Source organism: Xenia sp. Carnegie-2017, unplaced genomic scaffold, assembly GCF_021976095.1.
Source record: "Xenia sp. Carnegie-2017 unplaced genomic scaffold, XeniaSp_v1 HiC_scaffold_16, whole genome shotgun sequence".
NCBI lineage: Eukaryota > Metazoa > Cnidaria > Anthozoa > Malacalcyonacea > Xeniidae > Xenia > Xenia sp. Carnegie-2017.
Genome location: NW_025813469.1, coordinates 10,224,644 through 10,246,707, shown reverse-complemented (window position 1 = coordinate 10,246,707; position 22,064 = coordinate 10,224,644). Strand labels below are relative to the sequence as shown.

The window sequence follows — 22,064 nt, the reverse complement described above, 5'->3', positions numbered from 1 at the left end:
GAAACTCTTGAAGAGTTAAATAATCAAAAAAGAAAAGAATGCGTAGACCAGTACGTGGTATTTCATGAAAAATACGTGATGTTTTCAAGATGCGAGGGTCACTGGCATCATTTTCATTAATTAATCTTCTTCCATCAATTCTATTTTATGCAATATGTTTTATTTCATTCATGTCATTTTCACACGGATCATTATATAATTCTATTAGTGCTCTTTTATAGACCTCAGCTATAGTCTTTGGAAATTCTCTTTCCTTTTTGAAGTTTTTGTTTAGTATCTGACAGATCATTTTAGTGTTAGCGGGGATATAACACAAGCTACTCAGCTCAAGAGAACTCTCGATGCATTTCATACATTAGAAAAAGCAATCGATATTGGTCGTGGATTGAAGCTCAGAGAGCGTAAACAAAGGTCCTGTTCACACGATACCGGATTGGTTCGATACCGGATTACCTTTCGTACCGGATAGGCCTTGCGTTCATACGGCTCGCTGAAATCCTGTACACTTTATATCGTTTTTTCCGGAGCGATTTGACTCCGCTGTGGAAGTGGTATAAAAACCAATCCGATACTTTCCGTTGTCGTGTGAACGCTCGAATCCGAAACGTTCCACTTTGGCAACTAAAAAGTTCATGCGATTTTTCAAAAATGAAAGCAAACATAGCGATACAAACAATGTTTTAAATAAATAATCCGCCAGCAAATAGAATATATCTTCAGCATGGCATGTTTAAGTTTTTAACAATGTATTATCGCAGTGTGAAAAGCTTCTTTCTAGTATTATTGTAAGGGCAACATATCTTCGGTTGTATTTGAACTTTATACTCTTCCAGTCCTTGCGGCCATTCGCACAAATGATGCAAAAACCTTAATACACACAAGAAAAAGCTGTACTTTGTTATCTTTCAAAAAAATTTCTCAATTTCTTATGAAATATTTGAATTAGCAACCATCGCTGTTAACGCTTGCACGCACAAGTAGTGGGGCGATATAAAAACTTATGTATCGTCTTACGAATGCGGAATCGTGTGAACAGAATGCATTTTTCGTATCGGATTGCTCAACATGGAGTCCTTAAGTGTGACGTCACGTTGCCATGGCGCTAAAAAATGCAGTTCTAAACAAAATATCTTATGCGAGCGCTTTGGACACGCTTTTTGTTTTGAATGTCTAAAGCTTTAATTATCCAATGTAATCCCACAAAAGACAATAAAAAAAAACAGGAAAGGTTAAAGGGTCATCCAAGGGATCAACTTTCGTCGAAGAAGTGTAAAGGACGCGGGTCAAACGGGCAAAATGGTTTACTGTTTTTCTCCTACATGTGGCCATACGTCGGAGGGCAACACTAGCAAGTTCTTCGCTTTTCCACGACGAGTACAAGAGATGGATTCGACTCATAAGGTATGTGAACTGATATTCAAAAAGAATTCCTTAATCGGTGAACATTTGATGAATTGCGAGATTGTAAGGGAAATTTTGTTTGACCTAATGACGTCGATTCCATCCCGGGAAAAAACAAGATCTCTGCACCCTCCTCTTTCAGGCAATTTGAATCCTGTCGGATTGTTATAGACTGCACAGATATTGAGGTTGCTGCACTGGGATTGATGAGACAGCAAAATGCAACCTATTTATCATACAGAAGAATGAATTCCTTTAAGGTAATAGTTGGTGTTGCACCAAATGGAGTCATTACTAATGTCAGTCGGCTGTATCCAGGTTCTATTTCAGACAAGGCCATTGTGCAACAGTCTGGACTCCTTAATCACTTGACAGCTGGAGATATGATTCTGGCGGACAAGGGTTTCCTTATCCAGGATGTTGTACCACCTGGTGTCTGTGTCAATATTCCACCTTTTCTGAATAATGGAACTTTCACAGAGTGAGGTCAAGAAAACAAAAGCCATAGCTAAAGCCCGGATTCATGTCGAAAGAGCCAATGCTAAGTTGAAAGACTTCAAAATTTTAGGCGTCATTCCTTTGTATTTGCACTGCTATGCTTACATTTTGTTTCAATTATGTGCAGCACTTGTAAATTTGCAATTTCCTCTCATCAAAGAGGGATGCGAAGATATGGTTTTTGAGTAGTTTTATGCTTGAAGACTACATTGGACAGTTTTTTAATAATTATTGTTGTTCAAATAGAAATAAAATAATTTGTAGACTGAGGCTTACTTAGAAGAAAATACAGCTAGAGGGGTGGGAGGGGGAGCATTCTGATATAACAGTAAAGGGATGATTTTACCTCCTAGGGATTACAATATTTATCATCTGGTACAGCCTGGGTGTACATAGGGTGTCAAATTAGATCACTACGAGAATTCTTTTATCATGTTTAGGAGAACAGAAGTTAAATGAAGTTTTGACATATGTTTTACAATGGATGTGTTTTTGGGGAGAAGAATAAAAGCAAGTACTGCCCACAGTTACCCTTAAGGAGTCTTTCTGAACATTTCCCATGAGCATCCCATCACTTTTCTATGGGAATTTCAGTAGTATAGTACATGGGGGTAGGGGATCACAAAAAGTTCACTTTTTGTTATCCCATACGCCCCATGTACTATACTACATATAACCTTGGGTAAAAACTATCTTTATAACAGCTTAAAATAAGACCATTGTTCAAAGACGTCCCTCTGGTAAAAAGGTCATGTAAAAAAGCTGCGTAAAAAATTGTTTGTTTCAATATAGTAGTAAAAATTGTCTTTATAACAGCGCAATATAAGGCCATGTTTCAAAGGCGTCCCTCAGTAAAAGGCCATGTAAAAAAGCTGCGTAAAAAACAATTGTTTCAAAGGGGGGTAAAAATCTCGACGTTACAATCTATTGTTTAAAAATATGGAATCTATATGTTTTTGAAATATATAGGTGCGTTTAAATCTTAAAAACAGTCTTTACAAATAAATGTTAAAAAACATCGTTTCGGAGGAAATTCGGCAGCGCAGAGCACAAAGTGCTCGAGCAGGGGAATGGAATTTCCGAGAATTCTGGAACCCAGGTGGGGAAAATTTTTACGAAGTGAAAATTCGGGGTTCCCCCATAGATTCGATGAATATTCGAAGAATATTCGAGAATAACAGAGGCTTAAAAAATGCTCTTCAAAAAACCGTCTTTAATAATCAAGTGTTAATAATCAAGTGTTAATAAAGCATCTTTTTAAATAGTTGTTAGGGGCGAAGAATTTCAGGCAACTAAGCCTGAAATTTTGAGCGCAACAATGTCATAGATGCTCTTTACAAAATATGGAATCTATATGTTTTATATAATTTTTGTTAAAAGTGTTTTACTAACTGTTTCAGGATTTTGAATTTTTTTGTATATCGCTTTTGTATTAATTACTTGTTACAAACAGTTATGTGATATGTAGTCAAACATGAGGATTATTCTTCATCTTCAGTTTTAGTTTTAGATTGATAGTTATCTTTAATAAATTTTTTTAATTTTTCAATTTCATCATTTACAGATTTTTTAGTTGCTAGAATATTATTTTGTATAATAGCTCCGAAATTTGATGAATAACCATTATATAACATAGACAATGTAGATGTATGTTGTGAATAAACTTGTATTTTTGATAATCCATTAAATGCTTTATTCCATTTTCTTGCCCATTCATTATAATTAATTGAAGCTGTAGATACTTTTGTTTCAAGAATAATAGAAATATTGTTTAAATCATCATCAACACAGTATACGTAATATAAATCTAGTAATGCATCAGCTATCTTTTTTCATTATCATTTGTTATTTTAATGATAAATTTTTTATTAATCTTATCTACCATAATATCTAATTGAATTGTTTTAGATTTATCAGATGTATTTATAAATAGAAGTGTAAATTCAATAAATTTAATATTGTTAAAAAGGATATTTATAATATCTTGTATGCCACTAACATTTGAGTTGTAATTTAATTGATTACTATGGTTTACAATTTTACTTTTTACTATATCATCTATTTGAGTTTTAGTATAGTGTTCATTAAATTTATTATCAACTTGAGTTTTATTATAATAGTGGTCATTAAATTTATTATCAACTTGAGTTTTATTATAATAGTTATTTAAATTAGAAGTCAAAGCATACTTACCATCAGCTTGTGTTTTAGTATAGTAGTCATTAAATTTACCATCAGATTGTGTTTTAGTATAATAGTTATTTAAATTAGAAGTCAAAGCATATTTACCATCAGCTTGTGTTTTAGTATAGTAGTCATTAAATTTACCATCAGATTGTGTTTTATTATAATAGTTATTTAAATTAGAAGTCAAAACATACTTACCATCAGCTTGTGTTTTAGTATAATAGTTAGTTAAATTAGAATTTAAAGCATACTTACCATCTGTTTCAATCTTTGTATAATATTTATTTAAATTAGAACTTAAAGCATACTTACCATTTGTTTCATTCTTTGTATAATAGTTGGCTAATCTTGAAACAAAAACATATTTATTATCAGCTTGTATTTTAGTATAGTAGTCATTAAATTTACCATCAGCTTGAGTTTTAGTATAATAATTATCTGATAGATGTGTTTTATCTACAGATCCTTGTATTTTACATTAATATCTGTTTTATCATGCCCATAAAATAAGCTCATTTATATTATTCCTTAGATTTTATATCCGGTTTATTATTTTTATGTTCGTAAACATGTTTAACAGTTGTTATACCCCCAGATAAAAACCCTAAAAAAGGTAAGATTGGTGATACTTTTTCTACTAAACTGTACACATCTCGTTTTAAAAGGTCGTCTGATTTAAGCTGTTTTGTTAATTCTTTGGAATCTTCAATAGCATCAAACCCTTTTAATATATCTGAAAATTTTGATATAACTAAATCAGTTAAAAACTCATTAGCTTTTGTAATCGTTTTTCTCGTATTCAGTGTATAATTTATCAATAATTTTTGACTAGCTTTTTAATGTAAGCAACTGACTTGTCTAAATCACCATCTTCAGCTAGTTTAAGTAGTTGATCTCTTTTATTAAAACCCTCTTGCGGTTTATCTTGTATATTATCATCACATACAGCATCTTTGATAGTATCATTTGCGGAATCAATCTCATTAATTATATCATCAATTGTTTCAGGCTCTTTACGCTTTGGCATATATATAACACATGTTTTATTGCGGAATAACAATTTTCCATTGGTATGGGTATACAAGTTGATTTCTAAATGTGCATACTTATTATTTTTCAATTTTTTGGTTATTTCTTCTATATCATCTTTCTCAACACCATAAAGATAATCATCAAATATTTTTTTCATATCATTGCGGTTTGTATTATAAAATGTAACTAAATAACTTATATTTTCGCGATAAGGTTTAGCAATACTAGTCAATTGCTGTGTAACCACAATAGTAGACAGCTTATAATGACGAGAACTGAATGCTAAACGAACTAATTCAGATGTCCTATTTTTAACATCTAAGCAACTCGCACAGTCATCAAGTATAATAAGACTATTTGTACCTTTATATACATCACTAACATATTTTAAAACAATATCTACCTGATCTTGGTCACATTCTACTTTAATTAAATCAGAATCATTTATATATTTCCATTCTTGATAGGTTTTATTATATGATAAAGTCGGACATAATAAAATAATATAATCAAAATGTCTATTAAAGTTTTCTTCTAACATTGTGAGGAGATGATGACTTTTACCACAATTTGTCATGCCTACAATAATCATATTAAAGGGTGTGTTCATTTATATATTACTTGTTATTCTAGTATTGGATACTTTGGAGATCATTGTTTACAAATTGAACAAGAGCATCACTAATAACATAGATATAACAGTTTAAATCTTTTGTATATGCACTTTTTTTAATCTCTAGTAAAACACCATTTTGAGTATTAATGATTCGTTTACCGTTACCAGCAATATTTTTTTCTTGAAAGGTGCGTAAATCGATGACTAAACTGAATTTATCTTTATAGAATTTTTCAATTGTCATGAAGCAATCTACCGGGATAGTTAGATCAAAAAATTTTCTTGCTTCTTCATAGAATTGTCTTTTATTCATGCCTTGGGAAAACACCATATTAGGCACTCCTTCAATAGTCAAACGAACTTCGTTTATTAGTGGAAATTCGAATTTTTCACTATCACTAACTGAATTTTCTGTGAATAGCAATACGATGCCTTTCATTGATTTGCGGGGGACGTTTACATTAATATTTTGTAATGTACTTGACTTATCCCATTTTCCCTTTTTTAAGAGGGTTATATGTTCATAAAATAGACTTCTTCCTATAGAATATAAATTTGTCACCTCATCAGCAATTTCTTGATTCTCAATAGTTTCATATTCAAGCATAATATTTTCTAATTCATAATCACCTATAGTTTGACCACTTTGAGGGATAAGGACTTGATCGCTTGGGGGTAATGTTATTATGTATTGAAAGTTATTATTCATATTGAAAGGGCAATAAAGACCATGATCTTTAAGAATATTATCGATATTAATTTTCTGTCTTGTACCATAAATATCATACATTAATTTGTCTGCTACTTTTTCTGAACTTCCACTTGTTGCAGCACTGTCATCCTTTGAAATGAGTTTTCTTAAATTTTGGTACATATACCATATTCAATAAGGCCTTGTCGATCACTTTTAGGTAACCACAAGTCTTTGTATACACTTATAACATTATGTTCACTACAATCGTAAAGGGTTTCCCAGCCACTTTAATTTGTAGTCTATGTTGTAAAATCTGACTGAGATTATTTAGAAAGTGACTTTTGTATTACTGATTTTAAGATCAAACGATAGATTAAGTGAACCAGGCACTAAGCAACTATTTGCTTTCAATTTTGGAATATTAATATAAACTTGTTCATTCGGTTTAAGACTATTAGGATTAAAGGTTATACTATAAAAGTACGGTTACCTTTAATTTTTGTCATAGCAATCTTTTTATAACCAGGTAAAAGCTCTTCTTGTAACAATCTATTCATATATATTAAAACATATTTTATTTTCTTCTTTGTTTATACTGATCATATATTAACAAAGCAGCAGCAATAGATAAAATCCATAGATTAGAAGCTAACCATGCTAAACCTTTTGCTCCCCAAGATATAGCCTGAGCTATAATATTCAATAATGGTCCTAACACTGGCCATAATTTTTTACCTATATTTGCTAAAGCCTTAGAAAATTTACTAGTAGCTTGAGCACCTTGTAGGATTGCTTTTCTAGCTCCTATGACAATGGTTGTAATTATACCAGCCACAGATATAGCTAAAGCTGATAATCCTGGGATATTTTCTTTAACCCATTCTTTAAACCGCTGTAATTTAGTAATGTCTTCTTCTTGTTTATCTCGTACATCCTCTTTCTCTAATTGATCTTCTTCTTCTTTAATTATAATTTCTAATTCTGCGGCCCTTTCGTGCAAATTAGTTAATTTATCAATATTGTTGTCAATACTATTTTCATTTTCTATTTCACCTATTTTAGCTATAGTTTTGTTTAGCTCTTCAGTAAAGTGATTTATTTGTGCTTCTATGAATTGTGGTCGTGTTCTTTTATCAATAGTTTCAGAGGGGGCCATTACACCTATATGTTCTCTAAGTTCTTCATTACTTATTTGATTGAAATTATCTGTATATTGATTATTTAAATCAACCATAGGCATACTCTCTTCAGTTTTTATAAATTCATCTTGCAAATTAATAATTCTTTTAATTTCGTTTTTAAATTGTTTAACAGCTTCTTTAGCAATTTTATTTTTATTATATTGTAGTATTCCATTATTATTACGTGTCAAAACAATTATACCTTTTTTACTTCGTTTATTTCTTGTATTTAATGGTTTGTAAGTAATATTATTTATATCAGTTCTATCTAGATTTAATCTGAAATCTATACCTTCAGAAGCTGCCATACCTTTTAGGTGATTAAATCTAAACTTTTTTTTATAATTTTTTGTAATAAACTGTTCAACAGCAAAAGAAACTTCATTTTCAGGTCTATTAATATTTGTATAAACCGGAGTTGAAGTAGGAACATTAGGAAGAGTATTAGTTTTATTTGTCTTTTTTCTTATTGTTACACCATAATTATCGTCGGTAAATGATGTTTCATCAATAAATTGAAAATTTTGCCAATCTTCATTATCATCGTTATTATCTTCATTATCATCGTTATTATCTTCTTGCTTATTATCTTCTAATTCAATATAATCAAAACCTCCTTCTGCCATTATATAGATTACTCTATATTTTGTATTTCACTTTCAGGAATCCAACTGTTATGTTTATTATCATAACCTAACCATTTAACTAAAACCATCTTTTTACCTTTAACCTTCTTACGTTTTAATATCTTTTCAACTCTATAAACATCATCTTTCTTATTCACAACTGATAGTTCCTCTTCATAAAATTTACCAATTATAGGCTCTCCTTCTAAATCTTCTATCTCATATAAATTCGGATCTCCTCTAATAACTTTTGTAACTTTAAACAACTCTTCTGTAAAATTTGCTTCATAACCTTTCGTAAATATAGATTTATACTTTGATATTCTAACCATATCACCAGTTTTAATCTTAGGTAATGGTAAATAAGCAACTTCATGACCGTATAATGTATTCCATACTTCATCTTCATTCTTTTTATTAACATCTTTAGGCTTCATCAAGATTGTACTGTGTTTTGTATTGTTATAATTATATACTAAATCATCCAATATATCAATCCATTTATAAGTTCCTTTACTGTAAAAATATTTCCACATAGATGTTTTAAGCGTTCTGTTGAATCGTTCGACAATCGCGGCCTTTTTATCATTTTTAGTAGAGAAGTACTTAATTCCATGTTTCTCTAATAATGATTTTACACCTACATTATAAAATTCTTTACCATCATCAAATTGAGCTAGTTTCGGGTAATCATTAAATCTATCTTTAAATTGACTTAATAGTTTTGATACAGCTTTTGTCATATTATTTGTGTCTTTCCTATAAACAAGGATAGCAAATGCATATCTACTTAATATTTCAATAGCTGTTAATATCCAATAATAACCATTGTTTTTATACTTATAAGAACCCATATCAACTAAATCCATTTGTATTTGTTCACTAAGATAGTTTACCCTTGTTTGTCTGAATTTATGTCTTCTAATAATAGGTTTATATCTAGTATATGTATCTTGAGATATTAACCATTCTTTAACCTGTTTTCTACTAACATCTATACCTTCTTCTAATGCTTTCTGATACAACCGTTCTGCTGCTTGATACCCTGTTTTAGGATCATAATAAATATCTCTTAAACTTTGCTCAATTTTAATGTCTTCATCCATTTAACTTACTCAAGATAACATTCAAGTAGAATACTACCTACATCCACATGGTTATCATCTTGATCTAATATATTAAATATTAGCTCGTTAAAAGCTCTTTTATAATTGTAACTTTAGATTCAATATCGTTGTATTCGTATACAGTACCAAATAACGACTGAATTGTTATTACTGGTAATGTTAAAGCTATATTACTTTTTTTCCTTCAGGGTTATAATTATAACTTGAATTTACAATATTAGAAGAAATTTGAATATAGTTTAATCCTCTGTTTATATCCACTTTAGAAACACCATTTTGTACGATACCTTTTTTCATAGTTTTTATGGTATCATTAAAACCTAACATTTTAATAAGAGTATCAGACAATACTAATACCTCGTCATTATTATTAGTTATTTTACAAGTTCCGTTGTTTTCTACCATCTCAAGCTTTACGTTAACAGACTCAAGAAACGTTTTAAGCATTTTAAAAGTCCAGTAACCAGCATCTATATTATATTTTGTTGCGCCTATTGTAAAAGCTAAAGTATTATTTAATTTCATTTTTATATTCCCAATACACATAAGCTTTTTGATATATAAATATGAATAGTTAGATGTTACTATACTTTCTTGTAAGTCAATTTTTTACTATCTCCGTCTATAAAACAGTGAACTTTTCATATATAACATAGCTTATATTATATGTCAAACAAGCAAATAGAAGAAAATGCTATAAAATTAGGCGATGATGATTTAAAAATGTACCAACATGGCCAAAAATATATTTAGAAACAACTAAAACGCCTTTGTTTTCAAATCTCATAGCAGCTGTTAATGGAGATGAAGGTCATTACCAGGATTATTTGATCATATGTTACATAGGTGGTCCTCAAAGTTTATTGTAAAAAAGACATTTCAAAGGCCGGTAAATGTTGATATATGTAATTTCAGATTGTATGTAACAGAGAATGATTATTTTATGAGTAGTTTACCACCTATAACAGCCACGTGGATAAGTGAAATTAAAAGTAAAAAAGAACAGCCGACTGGTATAAGATACAATATTAAAAATCATTTAAATTATAAACAAGAAGCTTACTACGCTATGATTTGTGGGGCTTATGTTGCCAGTTTTTATGGGTATTGGGCTTAATCATTTAAATTTTGATAAAAGTAGAATTATACAAAGCCTTGTTAAATACCATTTGTATTATCAGATCCGAAAATTTATGAAGCATCCATCGTTATTAGACAAATATGACTTTACGGAATTGAAAAGCATATACCTTATAAAGGTATTTTAAAATTTGATAAAACAATGATGGGTATTATGTTAATTTTCAATATTCGACTACTGATTATAGTAGCTTCATTGCATATCATTCTGAAGGTATTACATTAATCGGAAAAGTTCTTTTGCAAGAGAGCATTGAAAGTTTTGTTTATACAATTCTTGGAGCTCAAGCAAATACAAGATGGTCAATAGTTAATCATGGAGCTAAGAGCATGCAAACTCAAAACGTTTTAGGAAATTATTAAAGGATACTATAGTACAGAATGATACGACTGTATTGATATCTAACATGAGAAAAGTATAAAAGACACGAATGTTATTTTAAATATGGCAATCAGTCCTGGTATGATTTTAATACCCAGCCGTATGATAATATTAGATAAAAGATTGATGGGTATAATAATATTTTAACATTAGCTAATAAAACTATGAAATTCGGTATTAATTCTAAAATAAATTATTATGGAGTTAAAAGGAAGAACTAAAAAGTACATCAAGATAATACACCCTCACAACACCTAGATACTCTAGATGAAGTGCATAAAAAACCAGTAGTATATAAACATACAAAAATGATAGTAAATAATCCCCATCAAACAGATATGATTACTTTATTCGGTATATCAACGCTATTATCATTCATATTAGTTAAATATGTTTTATAATATAATATGAAAAAAGTTATAGATTTTAATCATATTTCGAGTGAGTTGAGTCAAGAGGAATTTGAAAAGCTGAAAAAGTTGTATTTGTACTATCACAAGATGTATACCTGTTATAAATGGAAGTATAATAAATTAAAGAAAATTAGATTATCATTAAACATGGGAAGTATTTTTCTAGTCTCGGCTGCTGGTATTATTGGTAGTATAACCGTAAACCCGATAGTTATAGCCACCCTGAGTGGCCTAGGTTCTTTAGTTCAAGGTTATATGGTTAAGAGTAAGATTAATAATAACTTAGAAATGTGTAGATTTGCATATACATCATATGAAAAAATACTTATAAATATTAGATCTTATTTAAGAGGATTACCTTATGATGAAGTGATTTTTCTATCAGACGTAAAAGTGGTTGATGATATTATAATTGACTTTTGTACTACTATAGATGGTATGATTAGTAAATATAATGAAAAATATAAAGATCTTTGAGTTATCTGTAAGTTATCTATAAAATTATCTGTGAGTTATCTATAAGTTATCTATGAATAAAATCTACATTATTATATAACATGTCTGAAGAAAATCTAAAAATTACTACAGTTAAGAAAGAGAAAGACCCTATTAGAGTCGAAGCTGGTAAACGCTTAGCTGCTATATCGAAAGCTTCTAAAGAAAAAAAAATGCGGGATAGGATTGAATTAGAAAATAAAAAGAAAATTGAGGATAATAGCTGGAATATTAATTACGGATTCTTATTTGGAACTATTGGAGTGATAACCGCTATTGCTAGCCTCTATTATACAAGGAAAAATGATAAGAGACAGGAAAAATTAACAAACGATAAAGCAAGAGAAGAAACAACTAGTGAAAAACATGTTTTGATACAAAAAAATAAAAAATATAATTTAGACTCATTTGAATAAAATATTTCCTATTATATATGAGTAATACTATGAATAAGAAACAACTTATGATTGAAGTTTATGATGCAGTGCTTGTGACAACAACTGCTGTAGGTCTTTCTATGGCTTCTAGAAAACTATTTGGTCAAAAATTAACAGATACAAACAATATCAAAGATTTTTCAAAATTAGCTATTGCTATTACGACATCAACAATGCTAGTTAAATATGCTCAAAACAAAAAATGGGTCCCTGAAAATCCATTTAAATCTGTATAAATATATATGACAAGTGTTATTACTAGTGGGGTTGGAACAGTTTTTGGATCTATTGTGAATGGCTTAGGTTTCAGTCTATCTTCATTTTTATTTCATAAACTTGATAAAAACGGTTATGCTGAGGAAATTAAAAGACACAATAAGGCTCTAGAGGACCTATCTAAGGCTAAAGAGGCATTCTATGAAAATGAAATCAAGCAGCATGATAAAATACAACAGTTAAGACAAGAACTTCAATATGCTGATAATGATATTGAACTTACAAACAAAGCTTTAGATGCGCTTAGAAAAGTAAAAACAATACATTACAACGGGTTAACATTTCATAAAGAACCACAGTTAGATGACTTTTATAAAAGATCGAAGAATATGAAAAAATATGAATCTATTACAATGGTAGGGCTTGGTGTTATATCTGGATATTTATTATATAAACTTACTTAAAAAAATAAAATATATAGTATTAGTATATGTATTGTAATAAATTAATTCATAAGGAGTTAGAAGAGTTTTTTGGTTACGTAAATTGTTGCTTTTGTGATAAAAAGATATGTGATAGTTATATTAATAAATCTGCTGAGATATACTTATGTTGCAAAAATCAAGAAATTATTTCAGATAACAATAAAATGGTCTGTAAACACTGTGGTATTATTCACTTATATAAGGTAGTTAATGAATGGATACCAGAGATTTGGAAATGTCAACGATCAGTTCACTCAAGGAAAAAATGGTTTTATAATAAAATTAGATTGTGTGTAACTTTTGAATATGTTGAGAAATTGACAAATGATTTTATAAAAGTTGTTGGTACTATGATTAAGCATAAATTAATTAATAAAAAAAATGTTTGTATGTATAATTATTATATTATACGCTTAGCAAGTAGGAGCAATATACCATTAAAAAACCATGTTAAAGATATGAAAAATAGTAAGACAAAGAGGATTTTTGATGATAGATTATTTGGTGAAGTATATAAAATCCTTAAGTGGGATAAAGACATCAACTGTACTTATTATAATAAATGGGTCCAGTCAAAGAAATAAAAAATTTACTATTATATATGAATCTTAAAGATCTATTAAAAAAGATTAGAAATTTTATTCTATGTTGTAAAAAAAGTAGTTCTAATATAGAAGGTGTTTTGAAGGATTTTGAAAAAACATTGTATAAAACAAAAGATAATTTAAACGCACCTTAAAAAATAATATATATAGTAATTATATAGAATGGTGAAAGTTATAAAAAACAAAGATGTATATAAATTTAAAGTACATGAAATTAATTTAGATTTATTAGATGAAATTATGAAAGATAAAAACATGTATATTAAATCATTAAAGTACGAACTTTATTATAAAGACGATATTGATAGATATATAACTAAATATTATGAATTGAATACAAATGAATGGTTATCTTTTTCAAAAAAATATATATAATATAAAAAATATAAAAAAATTTTACATATAATGTGTTCAATGAATATTGATTATGAACCGATTATACTAAATACATTTAAACCATCTAATATAAATACTAATAGTAGTGATTTTTATATACCACAGTTTACACATACCACTAAAGCTCTGTTTAATAAATATCATGGATGGGATGATTGTTATTTTAAGTATGAAATCAACAATATAGATACAGATGTTTATGTTATAAAATTTGATTTATATGAATATTGTAATTATTCAAGTGCTAATGGAATTATTAAAATTTGTCTCAAACGCATTAAATAACTATTTAAAAAATAAAATATATAGTATTAGTATATATGTGTTCAGATAAACAAATACGAGGAAGACCAAAAATTTATACTAAAGAACAAATCAAACAACATAGAACTTCATATATGCTCTCAAAACCATGGTATTGTGATTCATGTAATATAACATATAGTTTAGCATATAAAACGTTACATCTTCAAACTAAAAAACATCTAATAAATTCAAAAATTTAGGTGCGTTTTAAAAAAAATATATAAATATATAGTAATTATATATGATAGAAAATAGAAAAACTTAAAAGACTTATAGACAAAAGATGATATTAATAACATTGAAATGAGTAATAATAAAATATCATTATGTCATTTCGGGCCTGGGTGGGTTTTGACTTTTAGACCATTATTTATTATGTAAATTTGATTTATATATACTAGTTGATGCTTTACCAACAAAATTATTACATTATCCACCTGATTCTACAGGATATGAAAATGTAAAGATTTTGAAACATTTAAACATACTTTAATATCTGAAGCAATTGAATATGGTCTAAAATTAGTTGAACATAATAAAATTTAAGGTTATTAAGATTTAAAACTGATAATCATAAAAAGAACTATTTTATTATTATGATACTACTGTACAAGAAAGTTTAGATGATCCTGTTATTCGTGCAAATTAAACAAAGTGATATGGATACATGAGAAGGGTTTCATACCATGGTATTTGGTCTTGAACCAGGAATGTTACCCAACACAATAAAAACTCTAAATTAAGAGAATATTTACAAAATATTTAAAAAAACTGTTAAATAGATTAATTTAATTATTTTTATAAAAGTTTTAAATATAGATTTATTTCTATAATTAAAATTAGTGCGTTTAAAAAAATAAAATAAAATATATAGTATATATATGAATAGAGATTATTTAAATCGAAAGGTACTTAAAGACAAACCTATTTTATATAGTATGCCTAATATGAATAAAGATGAACTTCAAAAGTTGACTAAAGACGATTTAATTAATTTAATATTAAATCAAAAGCCGTGGGTTGAAGTTAATAATACTTCAATTTCCAAACCAGTACAAAAAGTATTATCACAATCCAATATCAAACAAATGACTTTACCTCAGTTAAAAGTTATTGCCAAAGAAAAAAAAGTTAAGGGTTATTATAAACTTAGAAAAAACGAATTAATCAAAGCATTAACACCAATCCCAAAACCAAGAAAGAGTGTAAAAGAGATGATTAAAGAGTATGAGAACAATACACAGATGCTATCAGATAAAAATAAAAAAACAATACAAACACCAAGAGTTAAAATAAGAGAAACAAACAATGCTCTTAAAGGTTATACAAAGTCATATGAAATAAGCATTATTAACAATAAAGCACCATTAATACAAATGCAAAGCACAAGAAAGTATCTTACATATTATCTCAAAGAATTATTAACAACAATTAAAGGATTAAAATTTGTTGAAACGCTTAAGGTAACATTTGAAAAAATTCAAATAAAATCTAATGGTAATGCTAATGTTTTAACAAAAATTGCTTATTTTAACTGCTCAGCTTTAACAATTACAAATAATGAGAATATTACTGAATCACTACAAATTTCAAAACAAAATATATTAAACAAGATTGATAAATTTACACAAGAAGGTTCTGGATGGGTTATTCGCTTTATAGATAATCATTATCTTAATGTTGTTAAATACAAACCATTACAAGGATCTTCATACATTAATTTACCCCAAGAACTTAAAAACTCTAAAAAGGGTTTGATAAATATGAAAAATAAAGACAGTAAATGTTTTATGTGGTGCCATATCCGATATTTAAATCCGCAAAACAGTACCCCACAACGAATAAAAAAATCTGATAAGGAATATATTAACAAATTAGACTACTCTGGGATTGAATTTCCAGTAAATATTAAACAATTTAATAAAATCGAAAAGCAAAACAGAATTAACATTAACGTTTTCGGATATGAAGATAAACAACCATATCCATTATTCATATCAAAAGAACAATTTGAAGACCATATGGAACTACTATTAATAACTGATAATGAAAACAAACATTATATTCTAATAAAAAATTTTAATGCATTTATGTACAACCAAACTAAACATAAAGAAAGAAAAAATTTTTGTATGAGATGTCTTCAATGTTTTAGTTCTGAAAAAATATTAAATAACCATATAGAAAACTGTATATTAATAAATGGTATACAATCAATAAGAATGCCTGATAAAAATAACAAAATACTTAAATTCAACAACTATCATAAACAGCAACCAGTACCATTTGTCATATATGCTGACTTTGAGGCTATTACAGAAAAGATATCTAGTTGTAATCAAAATAATAAAAAATCATATACAGAAGCCTATCAGAAGCATACTGACTGTGGCTATGGATACAAAATTGTTTGTTGTTATGATGATAAATTCACTAAACCAATTCAACTATATAGAGGTGAAAAGGCTGTTTACAAATTTATGGAAGCTATGTTAAAAGAAGTTAAATATTGTAAAAATATTATGAAAAACCACTTTAATAAACCATTAAAAATGACCTCTGATGATGAAGAAGAATTTAAAAAAGCTGATGAATGTCATATCTGTAACAAAAAATATACTAAGAAAGATATTCGAGTTCGAGACCATTGTCATATCACTGGCAAATACAGAGGCTCGGCACATCAAGATTGTAATTTAAAACTTAGAATAGACTCTGATAAATTAAAAATCCCAGTAATATTTCATAATTTAAGATTGTATGATTCACATTTTATTATGCAAGAAATCGGAGCTATTGTTAAGAAGCATACATACAAAAACAAAAAAGGTGAGAAAATTGAAATGAATATAAATTGTATACCTAATAACATGGAAAAATATATGGCTTTCATGCTAGGTAATCATCTCACATTTCTTGATAGTTTTCAATTTATGAGTTCTAGTCTTGATAAGCTTGTTAATAACCTACCTAAAGAATCATTTAAATACACCTATAATCAGTTAAAGGTGAAAAACTTAATTTAATGACTAAAAAGGGTATATACCCATATGATTATATGGATAGTTTTGAAAAGTTTGATGAGGGGTTGCCTTCAAAAAAAGACTTTTATAGTATTCTTACTAATGAGAATATATCAGATGATTCTTATAAGCATGCTCAAAATGTTTGGAATACATTCAATCTCAAAAACATGGGTGATTATCACGACCTGTATCTGAAATCAGACGTTTTATTATTAGCTGATGTATTCGAAAACTTTCGAAAAACATGCTTAGAATACTATAATTTAGACCCATGTCATTACTTTACATCACCCGGGTTGTCTTGGGATGCTATGCTTAAAATGACAGATATTAAAGTAGAACTAATGACTGATATTGACATGTTTCAATTCATTGAAAAGGGTATGAGAGGAGGCGTTAGTTATATTGCTAATCGATATGGTAAGGCTAATAACAAGTATATGGAAACATTTGATAAGAATAAACCCTCAAAATATATAATGTATTTAGATGCAAACAATTTATATGGAAGGGCTATGTCACAATACCTACCTACATGTGGTTTCAAATGGTTAACTGATAAACAGATTAACAACATAAATTTAGCCACATATAAAGAAGATAATAAAAAAGGTCTAATTTTAGAAGTTGATTTAGAATACACTAAAGAACTACATACTTTACATAACGATTATCCTGTTGCACCAGAAAAAGTTAAAGTAACTAGTGAAATGCTGTCAAAATATTGTAAGACAATTGCTTCTAATTACAATATATCAACAGGTTTAGTTTCAAAATTAATACCTACATTACAAAATAAAGAGAAGTATGTGCTACATTATAGAAATCTTCAATTATACTTAGATCTCGGGTTAAAATTGAAAAAAGTACATAGAGTACTTGAATTTAATCAATCTCCTTGGTTGAAAAAATACATAGATTTTAATACTCAAAAAAGAACTATTGCAAAAAATTCTTTTGAAAAAGACTTCTTCAAACTTATGAATAACAGTGTTTTTGGTAAGACAATGGAAAACTTACGAAAAAGAGTAGATGTTAGACTAGTAACTAATAAAAATAAATTATTAAAATTAGCTTCAAAACCTACTTATGTAAGTAGTAAAATTTTCAACGAGAACCTTGTAGCTGTGCATAAGATCAAAGAAACACTAACCCTTAACAGACCGGCATATGTGGGTATGTGTATATTAGATTTGAGTAAAACGTTGATGTATGATTTTCATTACAACTATATCAAAAAGCGGTATGGTGATAAAGCTAAATTATTATTCACTGATACCGATTCTCTCTGTTATGAAATAGAAACTGAAGATGCTTATAAAGATTTTTGGTCTGATAAAGATAAATTTGATTTTAGTGATTACCCAGAAAATTCACAATATCATGATAAGACTAATAAAAAGATTATTGGTAAAATGAAAGACGAAACCGCTGGAATAGTAATTAAAGAATTCATTGGTTTAAGAAGCAAGATGTATAGTTATATTAAAGATAATAATAAAGAAGATAAAAAAGCTAAAGTAATTAAGAAAAATATTATTAAAAACGAAATAAAACATGAAGACTATAAACAAACACTATTTGAAAAGAAACAAATACATCATACAATGAAAACTATCAGAAGTGTGAACCATCAACTTATTAGTTATGAGATTAATAAAGTATCACTCAGCTGTTTTGATGATAAACGATACATATTAGCTAATGGATGTAAAAGTTATGCTTATGGTCATTATCTTATCAATTCAAATAACTAAATATTAACAAACAGTTATAATGTTTAGTAAGCATGTAGCGTAGGCCTCTGTTAGAGTAATATCATACATACCTGTTCCTCATGTTTGACTACATATCACATAACTGTTTGTAACAAGTAATTAATACAAAAGCGATATACAAAAAAATTCAAAATCCTGAAACAGTTAGTAAAAACACTTTTAACAAAAATTATATAAAACATATAGATTCCATATTTTGTAAAGAGCATCTATGACATTGTTGCGCTCAAAATTTCAGGCTTAGTTGCCTGAAATTCTTCGACCCTAACAACTATTTAAAAAGATGCTTTATTAACACTTGATTATTAACACTTGATTATTAAAGACGGTTTTTTGAAGAGCATTTTTAAGCCTCTGTTATTCTCGAATATTCTTCGAATATTCATCGAATCTATGGAAGAACCCCGAATTTTCACTTCGTGAAAATTTTCCCCACCTGGGTTGCAGAATTCTCGGAAATTCCATTCCCCTGCTCGAGCACTTTGTGCTCTGCGCTGCCGAATTTCCTCCGAAACGATGCTTCTTTAACATTTATTTGTAAAGACTGTTTTTAAAATTTAAACGCACCTATATATTTCAAAAACATATAGATTCCATATTTTTAAACAATAGATTGTAACGTCGAGATTTTTACCCCCCTTTGAAACAATTGTTTTTACGCAGCTTTTTTACATGGCCTTTTACTGAGGGACGCCTTTGAAACATGGCCTTATATTGCGCTGTTATAAAGACACTTTTTACTACTATATTGAAACAAACAATTTTTTACGCAGCTTTTTTACATGACCTTTTTACCAGAGGGACGTCTTTGAACAATGGTCTTATTTTAAGCTGTTATAAAGATAGTTTTTACCCAAGGTTATATATAGTATAGTACATGGGGCGTATGGGATAACAAAAAGTGAACTTTTTGTGATCCCCTACCCCCATGTACTATACTACTAATTTCCCTTCCCCTCAGGAAAACAACATTAAATGATGTACCATATTTCCACGTCTTTAAATACCATGTTATTCTTGTGTTTATTAATAAAAATGCAAATATATGTATAGCCTGTTACCACAACTCCCTCACACCAAACTAGTAGTGGTAGGTCAATTTGAGGAATGAAAACCGAAGAGTATCATTATTTTTAAAAACAAATCGTTCATTAAAAAGCCTTTTTTTATTTCACTACAAGAGAAAATCACGCCCTCGTGTTCATTTGGGCAACAAAAACAGTGTCAAACTTAATCTTTACATTTGGCATTCACCGTCACTTTATAAACCTTTTCTTTCATTCTTGCGTGTACTTCTCCTCGTAAAACACTCTGCTGGTAAGTAAATGCTTCAATTTGATTTGACTTAAGTGGTTTTCCCGCTTTTTTATAGATTTCTTTTCTTCTGAGAAGAAAGAAAAAAGCGAAGCGATGGATAATGTCTCCATTTTGAATCGAATGGGCGCTTGTTTGGAACTGAGATTTTTAGCACCATGGAAACGTGACGTCACCACTTAAGGACTCTATATCCGGTACAAGACGAATCCGGTATCGTGTGAACAGGGCCAAAATCAAAAAGGTGGCAAGAGCGCAGACAATCGCCGGAAGCAATCAGGTGATCAATGTGGAATGTGTGGACACCTTTACTTAAAAGGAAATGCCCTGCTAAAGGTAAGCAGTGCAATAAGGCCTCCGCTATACGGACGAATCTAATTCACACGAATTCAAACAACGCAATTTTATTGGACGATACTGCGACGTATAACTTGGAAACTTACATCTCATAAATTAAATTCGACAAAGTGAATTAGATTCGTCGGAGATTGACGCATTATGCGACACAAATGCGTTTTAGAAATAGACGATGAACTACAGTCGCATTGAATTAAATGCCATTAATTATATAAAAATATTTCAACCAATCATAGACAGAGTTCTATTTCATGGCGGCAATTCATCAAAAATAATCATGAAACAATATGGCGGATGCAGATTATTTTGTTTGTAATGAGCCAACAAAATATCGTTGTATAACTTTTAACCTTCTCATTTGTAATGTATGCTGCGTGGCAGAATTAGATGAAGAAACATTTAGATGGATGGCTCAAGTGAGCGTGGGTTATTGTAATAAGTGTGCGATCGACAAGCGGGTAAATAAGCCGAAGCATGTTGGTCAAGTGAGCTGTACCATAAGTAGATTGAAAAAGAAACAAATCAATTCAGGCTAGGAAAATGCTAGTACAAATCACGATGAGATAGAAAGCAGCTCTGACAGTTCTGACAGTTCTTGCAAAACCAAGCAAAAGGTTAAAACGCAGAGACGTGGAAGAAAGGCAGCTTGGAAAGATTGTCATGTTGATGATCTTGTTGATGTAATCGTCAATGACGAAAACTTCAAGAAAAATTTAATTTTTACTAACATTAAAAAGAAAAAAAAACACTGAGGTTTACCAACGTGTTTTGGAAGTTCTGCAAAAAAGATATTCAGAAAAAGATCTAGCTTTCATCTTCCCATTCGATGTCAAACAAATCAGAATAAAATTCAAGTGGTGTGTTGCCATTTGTAAGAAGATGTGCCTTACAATACGAAAAGCCACCGGCTTTAAACGGATCCAGGATGAAAAGGGTTACAGTAAGTGGTTTACTTTGTTATACCCTCTGATAAAGTCTCGTGACTCTTGCCAGCCTGAGCGATTGAACCTGATGCTGTTATAGACATAGAAAATCACAATAACTTAGAAAATGATTTTGGAGTTGATGTTGACAGTGTACCATCAAGTGGGTCAAGCTTTTCTGTGGCAAAAAAAAACACATATAAGAAAAAAAGAAACTCTGAGTTATTGACTGATGCAATATTAGAGTCAGCTAAAGTTTTAAAAACTGCTGTGGAAAATGATCCCACTAAGGACATAATAAATATCATTAAAGAGGAAATGCAGCAATCCAGAGAGCAATACAAAAAATTTATGGAAAAAATGGCAATTATTGCTCAACAAAATTTACATCCAGGATCATCTCAAATTTATCGTCAAACCCCAATATCT

At 29.2% G+C, this 22,064-nt stretch overlaps 1 long non-coding RNA gene and 1 pseudogene across 1 annotated transcript; both read left to right on the top strand.

Annotated features, from left to right (window-relative positions):
- Window positions 1-1,201: 1,201 nt before the first annotated feature.
- Window positions 1,202-20,547, top strand: LOC124436657. The gene is made up of 2 exons (XR_006945419.1): window positions 1,202-1,401; window positions 20,414-20,547. It is a non-coding gene; the product is annotated as an uncharacterized LOC124436657 (long non-coding RNA).
- LOC124436656 lies at window positions 1,489-2,162 on the top strand (annotated as a pseudogene).
- Window positions 20,548-22,064: the final 1,517 nt, after the last annotated feature.